We start from the raw sequence: 15235 nt of genomic DNA on the forward strand, positions 1-15235 counted from the left end.
TACCATTGGTTACTTCTATCACTCATGGTTTTATTTTGATCTTAGAAAAAGGAAGTATGATGGCATTTTATAAATTAGTAAATATTGGAAACTAGAGGAAAAAAACTGAAGCTGAAATTGAATTTTTCTAGTTTCCAATATTTTATAAAAGGTCTGTGAAATGTATTATATGGACATTAGTACACCTGCTTTTTGCTCAGAGAAATTGAAGTTCATCACTTCAAAATGAATACGAAGTGATTTTTCCTTTAGCTAATATATCATTTTTAATTCAGTAAACCTAAAAACAAATAAAATTAATTCAAAGGTCTCCTGGCTCACAAAAAAAATATTTACTAATTCATAAAATGCCATCATTTGACTCCAGATCTTCTATAACCAATTCTTCAATTTCTATTCAACAGAATCATTTAATTTGGGGAAACTGTTTTCTTCTCTTTGAAATGAATGAAGACTTTTTGTACAATTCAAGCAAAGCTACAACATTCAAATTATATTTTATAAAATCTGAAGAAAATTAGTTTGAAATGATATAGTAGACATGATAGGAGGGAGGAAAGGAATGGGAATTGAATTTGACCAAGCAGATTAAAATGCCACAGTGTCCAAGGTGATGTTATAGTTAAGATGGATAGAATCTTATTATTAATTACTTCCTCATAAAAATATTAAAGAACATCATGGAAATATAGTATACCTTTTTTGAAATTTCAAAAAATAAGATATCAAATGAGGTTTCAAAGTAATTATAGAGATAGATCTATAATATTGATTTAGTATTTTTCCCAAAAAAATGTGATTTTCTATTATTTTAACTTTGGATACTAGATGATGACATATTTTTAAGTCAGATCAAGAGAACCAATTATTGAAATTGTTTAGGCCTTCACTGACAGTCTTAAGTAGAAAAAATCAGTCTGTGACCTACGGTAACATCTATAGAAACCCAAAACAATTCTGTGAGAAAAAAATGATTGAATACTAAACACCTAAATGACAGAGCTTTTTACTTTTCAATGAAAAAAGTTTTGGGGACATATAGAGAAAGTTCAATTTCCCAAATTAACATCTGACATTCTAAAGTTAGTGGGACAGATTAAAAATATGTGTAAACTAGAACAAATTATATGACCTATATAAAACTATAATATGACCCTTGCTGGGAAACTATTTGGCTCAAGACCTGAAAGGTTTTTAATTATACTCTCTGTATGTCTATATTTATCTAGGAGGAGGTAAATTCCACATTCAATTTTAGATGTTTTAAATTGGATAAAAGTTGTGTGAAAATGTTAACAGAAGAACACAGGCTAAAATAATTTTTTTTTCTGCTAAGGCTTCCCCATTATTAAAATAGAAGTGATCATGCTACAGACAAGTTTTGTTTTTCTCATTTTAAGGATAGAGGATATAAATGTTTGTTGGATGCCATATCCGTATCATTGTTAGAAAATAATTCATATGAAATAAAGTACTAAAAAAGTTCAAATACTTAAATTAATCTGTCCCTCTGATAGAAATCTTTCTAGTTTCCAAAGCTTTTTAAGATCTTGTGAATTAATGAAAATTTGCGTACTTATTTGCTTCCCTGAGTTAGGATAGTATACTTCATAGTATGCTGGACTTGTCATCTTTGTTCAACTCTCTCTTCTAATGCTAGCTATATGACTAATTTATGAAGTTACTTAATTTATCCAAACCATATTTTTCTAATCTTTAAAATGTAAATAATAAACACATTTACCATCTACTTCTTGTAAATTTTGATGTACTATATAACTTTGTTTTCACAAAGACATTGTGTGACTAGACTTATTTTTGAACAGGAAATTTATTTATTCTTAAAATTAGTCATGCTAGTCAATAGCTTTTCCCCCCTAATGTTTTTATTTTACTCTAATGTAACCTACTTTGTTAAGATAGCAAGTTAATACTCTTATAATAAAATAGCATGAAGACCTGCAAATCCTCTTTTATTCTAATAAATGTGTATGCTTTGCAACTTTTAATTCCTTCTTCTAAAGAATGAAGAATGAAATTCTTTTTAGTTTAAATCTTCTCATGTACCCTACAATGATTTCCCCTCTTTCCCACTTCACTCTCCTAAACCATCTATTAATAATTTAGTTTGTGATCATGGTGACTGTTTAGTTTCTTGTTGATTAGCCAATATGAATTTTAATATATCAATAGGTACTCATAGCCTAGTTGTGATTTTTAGGTTTTAGGTCTATTGTCATAGCTTTTTAAGAAGGCATACCTAAAATGGAATCAACCAAATTGTCTAGTGTTCGGAAACACTGAGATTTTGATTTCCATTGTATATTTCCATCTAGTTGTTTTAATTTTTTTTTAAGTTATAACCTGAAAAAAGAAGCTCTAAAAAATATACTTTGGGTAAAAGTATAAATTTGCCGAAATAATGGCTATTGCATGTATCACTTTTGGGGGATTTAGGATAGATCATATTTTGGGAAAAAGTAGCAGATCTGACTCTTTAATAATGTTTTGTTTTTGCCTACTATAACTCACATACACAAACACAGAGGTATACAGAGACAACATGAATAGTGAATAGAGAACAACTTGGTCCTAGAGTCAGGAAGAGTTTGATTCAAATCATGCCAGTGACACTTAATAACTATATAGCCACAAGCAAGTCTCTTAATCTCTTCAATCCTTAGGTAACGCTCATAAATTTATTAAATTATGTCAAGGTTGCCCAGAGCCCTATGAAGGGAATAATAAATCCTTTGCATGTCTATCAATATCTATATCTAAATCTAGCACTTAAAAGTTGAATAAAAATCTTCTCATCATGTGGTAGGTAATATTCAAATTAGGTTGCTGCCGATAGTGGAGAAAAAGTTTAGAAATGTACTCTGCCTTAAAGGAAAAAGACAACCTGGAACCAAATATTGGCTACAAGTGGATAATCCACACAAAGATTGATTGGGAGTTAACTATATATATCTAAAGCTATAAACTTGTACAGTTTTGACCTATTACTTAAGAAAACTTTATTCTTAGATAATTATAATTTATAAAGGTGTCATATTTAATTCCTGGGTTGGCATTTCATTATTTTCATAAATAATTATCATGCACCATATCTGTGGTCATTTCATTGGTTTACACTTGTTCTGCCTTGACAGAATCTTTATTATAACTAAATTTGAGATGGTATCCATCACATATGAAAATGTGTTTGTATGAGTCAAAAAAGGGGGGAGAGTACAGTTGACACACATATAATTAACTTTTTTTTTTTGAGGAAAAGATTAGGATCTCTTATTTCACCAATGAAATCAAAAGTACTCTGGCTTTGGAAACTCCATTTATTCAGATTAACAACTCTTCTGTTAATTTCAGGAGAGGCCTGGGAGTGCTGAAGATTATGCCACTTGATCTTGATAATTGATAATTGATAATAATAAACTAGTTTATATAAGAGAAAAGCCTTGACTCTAGGCTGCCCCACCATTCACTATGACAAAATGGCTCTTAATTTGAACAAGTCATATAATCACCGTAGCCTCAGTTTTTTTCATTTGTAGAATGATGGAGTTGGATTAAATGACTTTTGAAGTCCTTTCCAACTCCAGTTTTAGTTTCCTAAGTAAAGGAAAATTTTACTTAGTTTTCCTAAGTAAAAACTAAAATTTTACTTTAGTTTCCTAAGTAAAAAGGATAATTTACCAAGGGGAAAAATGGTGGCAGTTCAAAACTATAAGTTATCAGTGTGAACTGAAGAACTTTCAGTGTGTCCTTGAGGAAGTTATGTGAGTCCCTTCCAAATTTAATGATCTATGACTCTATGAATATTTCTGGATAGAAACAATTTCAAAGGTCCATAAAGTCATCAGTTATTATTTTTCACTATTGTAGAGATAAAGACAATTCAAAATAGTGAAGAAGCATAAGACCAATTCTAGCTTGGATCAATCTTAATAATTAGAAGCACTGTGGCAGTCATTCTTTTATGAAGTAACAAGCATGATTATGAAGCAAAATGTTATAGATTATAAAACATAAATAATACAGAATTAGAATGAAAACAGAAACTACAGTGTTATAACATCCTTCATATTTCTTTAGTATTGCTTAAACTAATTCTTCAAATCTATGAAAATGTGGAATTATTTTAAATCTGATTATTTCTCCTTTTAGGAAGTATTTTTTATTTTATTATTTTTTGCTTAAGTGAATATTTTGTTCAGTATGATTTTGACAATAGGAATGAGGAAATGCTAATGTTTTTCAGGACCAGAGACCCCCAGTTTATATCTCAGTTTTGTCATTCACTACTTGTGTGACCTTAAAGTTATTGTTTTAACCTTTCTAGACCTGAATTTGTTCACCAGTAAAATGAGGATATTGGTTTAGTGAATCACTTTTAAGGTAGATAGGTATCTCTCAGCCCCATCTATGATTTTACATGATCTTATACCCTTGAACAAGGCTGTACATTTTTGTTCATTTTTTTTTCATTAATGATGGAAGAGAGACAGAGACAGAGACAGACAGAGACAGAGACAGACAGACAGAAAGAGAGACAGAGACAGAGAGAAAGAAAGAGACACAGAGAGAGCGTGACAGAGACAGAGACAGAGAGAGACAGAGAGACAGAGACAGAGACAGACAGAGAGAGAGACAGAGAGACAGAGAGAGACAGGGAGAGATAGAGAGAAATCCTATTAGTAACATATAAAGAAGGAAGGAGGAAGAGAAAGGAGAAGGAGGTTAAGGCGAAGAGCAAACAGGGAAGCTGAGAAAGATCACACAAATCCAATTGGTGACAAGATGTTTAATTTTCGCCCAGTAGATGGAGCTGTTATGTAAGGTGCTGGATTCTGGCTTTTTTTTTTTTTTTTTTTTTTTTTAAACAAGCTATTTGCTGATTTGTATTAGGTACCATAGAGTGAGCCTCAATACAGGAAGCCGAGGATGAAGCCGAGAGGATACTGCAGAGGTCTCTTTAGTGTATGTGTAAGGCTTTCCTCCCAGGGAGAATGCAGCAGTTGTAAATAGTTGGTAACAAAAAATCGGGCCACTTCCCACTAAGGGTACGTTATCGTCCCGACTCTAGGAGATCCTGTCATCCCTCACTGCAGATGGATGATTTTCCTCTTTCTCAGGTAAGCCAGCTGAAGGCTTATTTCATTACATTCCTTGGTTCCTATGTGCCAGCTACCCTTTTAAAAAGAGCCTGTCGTTGTTGGCAGAGCAGGAAGTCTATTTTTGCATGTGAATCCCAACTAGTCTCCCCTCCCCTCCCTTCCTTCTCCCTCCTCCCCCCTCCCACCAGCACCCCCTTCAACCTTTCCCAAGCCGAAATCAGAGCTGTTTTGCAGATCAGCATTTTGATACGAGATGGGTTTTGTCAGCCTGATAGACCTTGGACATTTGCCATTTCTTGTGTGTTTGTGTGTGTGTGTGTGTGTTTTTATCTTTTTCTATTATAGGCAAGGTCCCTTTACCCCACCCCCACTCCCACCCTCACCCCTTGCTTCACTGTTGATTTAGAATTGGAATAGCCAGGCTCTAAATAGAGGTCATCTTGTTCCTGAGGATGAAGCAAAAATTGGAGCCCAGGTTTCAGCCCATAGGAGGAAGGCGGTGGGATTGCTTGAGAAGCCTAGCACTGCAGGGGTGTCCAGCTTCTTGAGGCCGTTGCCGTGCTTTAGACATATGTCTCCTCCCAGCTTGGCCCAGGTTGGGGGTCTTTGATATCCCCCCCAACACAAATTCTATGTCTGAGGAAAATAACAAAACATAGCTCTTCCCCATGGAATAGCTGATTGGAAAGCCCGGCTTACTTTTAATTAGATAGAGGTCATTGCCAGCAATGATACTGCAGATGCTGCTCGGTTCATAATCTGAACCGTCTTGCTTTCCCAAACAGCACAAGACATTTTCCCAGGTGGACATGAAGCTTTTTCAACATCTTTTCTAATATGGATTCCTTCACTCCTACCTGTTTGAGGTATGTGTATAAAAAGGTTTGCTTCCTGTTTAGTGTTCTCTGATCTATTTTTATTTTTTTTCCATTGAGATTTTCATTGGTTCTTATGAAGGAGTTTCAGATGGAGTAGAGGTATTTTTTAATTAGGTTAAATTCAATTATTTAAATTCAGTGCAGTGTGTGTGTGTGTGTGTGTGTGTGTGTGTGTGTGTATGATTGTGTCAAAATATTTCAGAGGTGCAGTAACAAACTTGTGGGTTAATAAAGGCTGTTAAGATCACACCCAGGAAATCTGGGCTTCTTTTCTGTGGATCTCTGAGTTGGTTTGCAACTGTTTGATGCATTAAAATTGTCACATACACAAAATTTCTCTGGAAAGTACTTGAAAATCACCCCAAGAGTCTGATGCCAAAAAAAAAATTAAAAAGGAAAATTCCATATAGAGTCTTGGCTGTTTCTGCCTGACTAGTTTCCTCTGCCCATTGCCTGCTTCTCAAGCAGGGACTGAGCTTACCTTTAATGTTTGCTGCAATACCTAGGCATACCAGGGTGATGCAACTCAAACTCTGAGCAGCCTCACATTTATGAGATGTCTGACACTATGCTCACATTGTAGATGTACACCAGGAACAGAATAAAAAATGGAAAAACTATTTAAAATCTTTCCATGGCTATTATTATATTTGTATTTATGTTACTATATTCCTGTTATAAGAGGAATGTGACAATTGAGGCCTTCCTCCCCATAGCTCCTTCAAGATATTAGTTGGACTGTGTTTATCTTAGGAACATCTTGTATAGAGAGAAATGGATGACTTTATAGACATGAATAGGAAAAAAATTTAGTTGTGAGTGTCAGGTGACATTATCAATGATCAAAACAAAGCTTAAGTGGATTTTTTTGTCATGTGTAGTGGCATAAGTTTTCATTAAAGTCATCGCAATTCAGTTTTTATGATTGTTAATGTTGTTGTATATAGTTTAACTGTTATTCAATGTCAATTTGTGTTGGGCCCATAACCAGAACATCTGATGTATTCACATAAAATAACTTGTCAAATCCTAATGCCCATAATAATTTGGATTTGCATAGCATCTTCTTTCTAAAATAACAAAGTATTTTAAAATCTCCTTAGTTGTTTATTTTGATAATACGCCTTTGAAGGCTTAGAGAGAATCTTATAAGAAAAGGCCTAAGGAATAACCTAATTAATTTTACAGTATTGGAGAAGTAAATATTATGTATCAAGCAATTGAATGATGGTGAGCAAAACAGTAACCTAACAGGGAGTGACAGACCAACTTGCTACCTAGTAAATTCTGCCCAGACACACAGACAAAAAACAAAAAACACAATTGAAATTGAAAAAAGTCACTAGAAAACCTGATATTTGTTGCTTTGACCTCATGATTAGTTGTGTGACCTCATGGAGCATCCAGAAAGATTTAGAAGACTCTTTTAAGAATCACTCCATTCCTTTATTTAGAAATGGAACTTTGGAATACTAAGAAAAAGAGAAAGAGAAATTGTTGGGTTATCTAACTCTTGTCATTGCCAGTAAGGGACTTGGGTAACTAAGAATTGCATCTGAACTGGAGTATTTCCCATATATAATTATAGCCATTATATATAGACTAGGCCATCTTCACATAGCTGTATTAGAATGCGACTCTAGAATGTGAATAACTTATTTAAAGGTCTGAGACATCCATTCTTTTTGTTCAAAATATGACTTATATGACTGTTATTCAACATTATTGCTCCCACTTTGCAACTGCAAACAGTGATATTTTCATGAAGGTCACATAGCTAATCAATGAAAAGAGACTTTTCCTACTCGTTCCTTTGCTGGGAAAGTAGGGGAAAACAAGGCAAGACAGACATTCAAACAGACAGACAGACGCACACACACACACACACACACACACACACTCAAAGAGAAGGTAGAGGGACCCATAAAGAGACCAAAAATGATAGTGGAAATTTCAATAGATTCTTCAGTTAAACTACACTTGCCATTTATTAAGTTCATTGAAACTTGGCTTTCAGAGTATTACTGCTGCCCTTTGTATTTACTATTAGTTGGCTTAACTATTCTTCAAAACTATTTAAAACTATTCACTAATTAGGACATCTTATAGAAAGATTATTCTCAAGGACTCAGTGGCCAAGACAAATATATCCTAACATTATCTGAAATTTCATTAAGGATCAAGGTTTTCTTTGCTCATTTTCCTCATTTTTTTTTTGCTCAAAATCCTTAAAAACTTAGTTCAATACACGTAATACCTACAGTCAATCCTTTGTTATATCTCCGTGCATGTCAAAAAAAATGTACACTTAAAAAAAAAATCAAACCAAGAAATGGCTTGCATGAAAACTCTCTCCTTCCTTCAAAAACAGAAATTCTTCTAAAACAAAGAAAATATCTTTATAAAAAGAAGAGTGAAATTCAGATTGAGCAACTTCAGGGGTCCTCAAACTACGGCCTGCAGACCAGATGCGGCAGCTGAGGACGATTATTCCTCTCACCCAGAGCTATGAAGTTTCTTTATTTAAAGGCCCACAAAACAAAGTTTTTGTTTTTACTATAGTCCAGCCCTCCAGCAGTCTGAGAGACAGTGAACTGGCCCCCTATTTAAAAAGTTTGAGAACCCCAGAGTTGTCAGTCATACTGTAGTTCCTCAAATGCCATGAATTAGTTCCTTTTTGAAAATAAACTTGACCATTCATTTTGACAGGAAAACAAAATATTGTTCAAAGCAGCACATTCTATGACAACCTATAGAAACATGTGTAATAGTTAAGAAGGTGAAATATTCACTCAGTCTCTTGCTTCTTGGAGTGATAAGCTGCTAAAAACAAGTAATTGTTTTCTCTTTCAATCTCTCTTCCCTGAACTGATTAAATTGTTGGAACATTTTGAAGTTAAAATCATTGATTTTTTTTTTAATGAATAGTATGTAACTCTTGGCTTAAAGGTTTATTTGCAAGATTCTATCCTCATTGGTGGAGATTTATTACTCAATGCACTGCTTCTGAGTAGGGGCAGATTGGAAAAACAAGATCCTACTCTTCTGGCTTCCAACTGAGAGAAGAGACATGGGGCTCTAGATTCTTCCTTGAAGAGAAATAGGCTTTTGGAAAATATCAAAACTTAGAGGAACATCACCTTAATCTTATCAGTTTCATCCCAGAGAAAGCCTCTTCAGTGACCTGAAGAGTCAAGTCAGAAGTCAGCAAAAAGATCTCTCTTTTCCCCCAATGCTGATCTTCACACAAGGGTACAACTTTGTGTAATCAATCTCTATCAATAAAGAGAGTCCTGTACAAATTAGATTTAAGACCCAAATCATAAATTTAATATGTGATCATTCTGTAGGCTAGATTAATATATCTCAAACAAGAGCTCCTTTAATACTTCATTGCTCCAACAAAACTATGATGTTACTGATGTGAACAGGTCCTTCAACATTATATATTGCAGCTCATCTTTGCTTACCTATCTTGTGCCACTCTTGGTCATATTATCCTGTAAAAGCACCAAAGTAGGTTCTCACATCTTCCTAGTGGCCTTTCTCACATTCTCTTGGCATTGTATTTTTCATTCATATATTCGTTGTGTAAATACCACTGGAGCTTCTGGGTTGTCCATTGGTTATCCCTCAGGCTCATGTCTTTGCTGATTAAAAATGTTAAAGCTACACTGGTCTGTAACAGAAGAAGGAAATTTTTATAGTATCCAAGTTTATGCCCTAATTAACATTTTGGGAAAGAATGCCAGTTTTGTAGGTAATTTGAACCTAGATCTTTTCTATGAAATATTTTTAACAAAGACTTTTTCAGGTAGATGTATGTAGCTGTTTTGAGAGAAAGTATCCAGTTCTACATCAGGAAGGATATAGTGGCGGGCAGACTTAAAATCCTCAACAAAATGTTATCTCTCCTAAAATATTTGAAATAAGAATTTTAATAATGGATATGGCTTTCCATATCTTTCCATTTCTCTCTTTTATGGACTCAAAAAGGCTATGTAAAGTGTGGAAGCCTTTAACATGTTATTCAGTTAAAAACAAATCAAACTTTTTACTTGGTACTAGACTAAAAGAATTACAGAATCTCAGTGTTGGAAAGGTCAATTAATGACCGAACTGGAATTCTTATTATAACATATCTGACAAGTGAGCATGCAAGTTTTGCTTAAAGACCTTTATATAAAGAGATCCATCTCCAAAAGTGTCCTGTTTCACTTTTGAATAGCTCTAATTTTTAGTATTTTTTTTAATATAAAGGCAATATTGATCTCTTTGCAACTTCTAGGAAATTTCATTCTTTTAAATATTTAGGTTTGGGGGGGGCAGTGGAAGGAAGAATAGTCATGTCAATGCAGTAGCAAATTTTAATTCAATATAACTATATCTGAGTATATCCTTTATATTGTTGGCATGCAGCACAGTCAAATGGAAAGAATGCTGGATTTGTTGCAAGAGGCCTATGAATCCTATCTATTTTATGCAATAGGTGTGTGAACCTGGACAATTTACTTAGCCTCATTTTCCTGATTGAGTATAATAATATTTGGAAAATTTATCTAGCAGAATGGTTGTAAGGAAAGCATCATACAAAGTATCCCAAAAGTCTTAGTACAGTTTTAAATTTTAGAAGCTTAAACTTTCTATAAAAGATTATTCTAGATTATTCCATATACAAAGTCTTTATCTTTTTCCATATCAAGTTTTTACTTAATTATGTATAATTTACTTCAGAATCATTTAAGGAAGTGAAGAGATAAGCTTGGGAACTGCCCAAACTGATTTATTGTTTTTCAGGCAATCTTGTTTTAGGTATGGCATAAGGAAAGGAGGCTTAGATTTAAAATCAGGAGACCTATTTTCAGCACTCACCTCCAATCCTATTTATATGACCATGGACACGTGTTCTTCATTATTTGTGTAGCACCTGTCCCAAAGCCTATTTAGTATGGAACTCTCTCCTTATTGGTGGAGTTGAATGCCTTGCCCTATGTGAGAGATTGGACAGAGTAGGTAAGAGGCTAAAGCTTCAGTACTCAGCAGTCTCCTTTGGGCACCCATTATAATAGGGTTTTCCTGGTTTCCAGCTCAAGAGAGAAGATGGAGAAGGCCCATCCCATTTCAGGTTGCTGAAGGAAAAGACTGGGAAGCATCAGGCAATCTTCATCACATCCCTTAATTGTAGCTTGCCATTCTAGAGACTACAGAGAATTTCCCAATCAGTGAGATTATAGGCACTCTATCTTACTCCCGAGGAAGACCATAATCCCTTATATCAAATTGCTCTATAGGTAGAATTAATCATTATTACTGTCGCTGATTTTAAAGAGGTATGGAGTAGTGTGGAGTAGTAGCAGTAGTGAGATAATATGGTAAACAAAGAACTATGTGTAGCCAAGAAACCCTTGACTATACCTATTTATTACAAAAAATTTATTTCCATTTTTTCTCTTCCCCACACACCTAGAAGGAGGATGTAAAGATGCTTGGGAGCATGAAAAAAATATAAGGAATCAATTCTGGTTATTGTCTTTATAAAGACATGATCTTAGAGCTTCATCCTCGACTCTTCTTTCTGTATTGTCTGGAATATATTCTATTTATACTCTGATTTCTGTTTTGCTATGATTTACCTAAATTGTTTTCTTTGCTATTTATTAGGTGTGTTCATTATAGATCGGGTATTAAGTGGGGAAAGAGTCAGGCCTTGACTAAAAAGTTTGAGGTCCCCTTCTTCTCAAAGTGACAGAGTGATCAAAAGTTAGGTGGAACCTGATCATTCCCCTAGTCAAAGAATATTTAAGGGAATAGATATACTTTTAGCCTAGTAACAACCTCTCTCTGTAGAAAGCAGATTAGTAGCCTTGAACTTCCTGTTTTCTCTTCTGGAAGGAATGAAAATCTCCCTTCAAAGAATAGAGAAAGATGGAGGATAGAAAGGCACTAGAGAGGTCATTTCTTCCTCTCTTCTTTGAGTCATGCAACAGGCTCCCTTGCCACTTGTTGGCCCTTCTATACATGTGGCTCTCACTGTTCATATTTTAGACCTGTAAAGTGCAACTATAATATTTGGACAATACACCTTCACCTCCCAACTCATTCCTGGGTTTGTCATAAGGAAAGAAATGTAAATGTAAATTATTTTAAGCCATGATTTTTTCCAAGTTCTTGTTCTTTCTTTCCTTCTTTGTTTCTTTGTTTCTTTCTTTCTTTTTTTCTTTCCTTCTTTCTTTCTTTCTTTCCTTCTTTCTTTATTTCTTTTTTTCTCTTTCTTTCTTTCTTTCTTTCTTCTCTTCTTCCTTCCTTCCTTTCCTTTCTTTTTCTTCCTGTTTCCTTTCTTTGTTTCCTTTCTTCCTTCTCCCTCCCTTCCTTCCTTTTTTCCTCTCTTTCTTTCTTTCCTTCTTTTTCACGGACAACTTCTACTAAAGATTTATCTTAATTCTCTATTGTAAGAACTTTATTTCATACCACTTATCTTCCTCTACCTCAAGTTCATTAAATACCTAGTATATACTTAGTGTTTCATGCTTGGGAGCATGAAAAAAAAATAAGGAATCAATTCTAGTCATTGTCTTTACATAGACATGATCTTAGAGCTTCATCCTCGATAGTGATTTTCTTCTGCATTTCATTTTATCATTAAAGGCAAGTTAAGAATCCCTCATTTTTGTACTTGCTTGAAAGCTACAAAATCAGACAAAATCTTGAAATGGACTCTACAGAATTTTTGTTTTGTTTATTTAATATAGTTTTTAAGAGATTTATTAAAATATTTTATTATATTTATTATTATAACAGATTACTCCCTTTTTATATCTATGACATCTTCCTACTCCCTGCTTCTCTCTTTAGAAAAAAAAATCTATTTTCTCTTCTTTCCACCTTCCTTCTAGGTGTGTGGGGAAGAGAAAAAATGGAAATAAAATTTTTGTAATAAATAGGTATAGTCAAGGGTTTCTTGACTACATATAGTTCTTTGTTTACCATATTATCTCACTACTGCTACTACTCCACATTACTCCGTATGTCTTTAAAATCAGTGACAGTAATAATGATTAATTCTACCTATAGAGCAATTTGATATAAGGGATTATGGTCTGTATTTGAGGTCAAAGAAATTAAGTTTTAGTTCTAGCTTTTCTGATTTTCTTATCTGTCTGATCATGAAAAAGTTCAGGAAAGTTAAGTTTTCTCATCTATAAAATGAAAAGGCTGAACTAGACCTACTAAATCACTCCTCGCTTTAAATCCTATCATCTTTGTATTTCCCATAGTATTTTGAAATAGGGGCTTAATAAATGTAAAACAAATGAATCTCATATTACTTTCCAGTTTTCTTTCTTCTAAGAACCCCATTTCATTATATGAATTTTGTGGAATCCCTTTATCTATATCCTGTTTTTTGTTGTAATGATTAGAATTATTGATCTGGAGTCAAGATGATCTGAATTCAAAGGTAGCTTCAGACACTAGCTGTGCGACCTTAGGGCTTAACCCTGATTGCTTCAGTTTCCTCATCTGTAAAATGAGCTGGAAAAGGAAATGGTCAACTCCTTTAGTATTTTTCTAAAGAAAATCTCAAATAGGGTCATGAAGATTTGGTCATCGCTGGAATGGCTGCACCACTACCCATCCACTATTCTTCCAAATTTGACCAGATTTCAACTTTTACAATTTCATTTTAATGAAAGTATTTTTCGCTTGGTGCTATCTCGTTCTTCCTTTTTACATATCTCTTCTATCTCTGCTTACAGTTGCCCTTTCAGTGACTATTGACTATTTATAATTTGAAACTGCTAAGTACTATTGATTGGAGTCCTGATTAGACTCAAAAAAAGAAAAGAGGAAAACCTGTGTGACTGTGGCCAGGTGTCTATCAGAGAAGTTTTCACCAATGTTACTGTTTAAAAATGCTCTGGCTAAGCCACAGTAGGACTTCTGTTAGTTCAAAATAGCTGCTATGTCATGGAACCTTTCAGAGTTTGGAAATCTGAGTGCATTTTAAACCTTTGAAATTTGAGAACATTCCAAATGTACTGGAATGCTTCTTCCATCCCTGGACATCATTTTCTCTTTACTCACTTTTAATGGTGTTTGCTTTATGACCAGCTTTTTCAGTTGCTAAATGTTCTCCTGCAGCCCAACCATGACATCTTTAACGATCATGTATATTTTTAGCATAAACCTATTTGCTTCACTGGAAAAGAGAAAGAAAATAAGACCTTTATAAGAAATGGAAGTGGGGTTATCCCTTCTTGGAAACAAAAAAGGAAGGGAGGGGTAAAGGAAAGTAATCATTTCTATTAGATCATTGTAATTACTTCTTAAACTTCTCATACATTATCCAGCCTCCTAATTTCCCAACTCCACATTTCCACTGTCGAAGATGACTATGTTGTAGGCTCATTACCAAATGTCCCCAATTACTTTAGTACAGAAATATGGCATATTAGTAATGTAGCTAGCATACAGTAGCAAAGGAGATCGTCAGCAAATGTTCTAAGTACATCAATACATGGCTTGTGTGTATAGTTTGGTTTAAATCAATAGAAACAAGAGCCAAAAATACCCCAAATTCTCCCAAAAGTATCTCATGGATTATCTTTATTGTTAATATTTTATTTTGCGGAGCAAGATTTTTATAGATATTCAGTTATCACACTGAGGACCATCTTTTAACTATGAAGAATAAAAAGATATATAGATATCAAACCAATAGCTTGAAAGTTCTTATATTTTTTAAACACTCAAGCACCCCATTCAGTGAAATCTATACCAAGAAATTAAATTATAATTATAAATCAGATAGTAAAACATTTAATTAGAATTTATATCAAAGCAAATAACCATGAAAAATTAAAGAGTAGAATCAGCGCCTGCTCCTTTCTATGATGGGACATAGCCTAGATGAGAATTTTTAATTAGATTCTGAAGTGGTTGAATGTCTAGATGGGCTCGGAGTACACATTAATGATTCAGTGATAACTTAGAAGGTCTCCAGTAATCTAGTGATCTAGTGATTTGTATTTAACCCAGTACTGGACAAATGTATTATATTTATTATATTTGCTAATGATACAATACTGGGAGAATAGACTAAAATATCAAATAATAGATTCGGATCAAGCAAAAATGTTGATAAGCCATAACATTGGGTCATATCGAATGCAATGAAATTTGTGGTGATAAATTCAAATTTTTACAAGTGGGTTTAAAAAAATTGATCTCATAAGCACA

The 15235-nt window shown here is 33.9% G+C and overlaps 1 protein-coding gene across 1 annotated transcript in view; it reads left to right on the plus strand.

Annotated features, from left to right (window-relative positions):
- Positions 1 to 4671: 4671 nt before the first annotated feature.
- The window catches only part of LOC127554588 (sodium channel protein type 1 subunit alpha-like), a 205395-nt gene continuing 194831 nt past the window's right edge, over positions 4672 to 15235 (plus strand). Inside the window, exons 1-2 of the mRNA XM_051986234.1 lie at positions 4672 to 5138; positions 5906 to 5986. The gene's annotated coding sequence lies outside the window, so the exon portion shown is untranslated. The remainder of the gene's footprint in view (positions 5139 to 5905; positions 5987 to 15235) is intronic.

The sequence above is a fragment of the Antechinus flavipes genome, chromosome 3, assembly GCF_016432865.1.
Source record: "Antechinus flavipes isolate AdamAnt ecotype Samford, QLD, Australia chromosome 3, AdamAnt_v2, whole genome shotgun sequence".
NCBI lineage: Eukaryota > Metazoa > Chordata > Mammalia > Dasyuromorphia > Dasyuridae > Antechinus > Antechinus flavipes.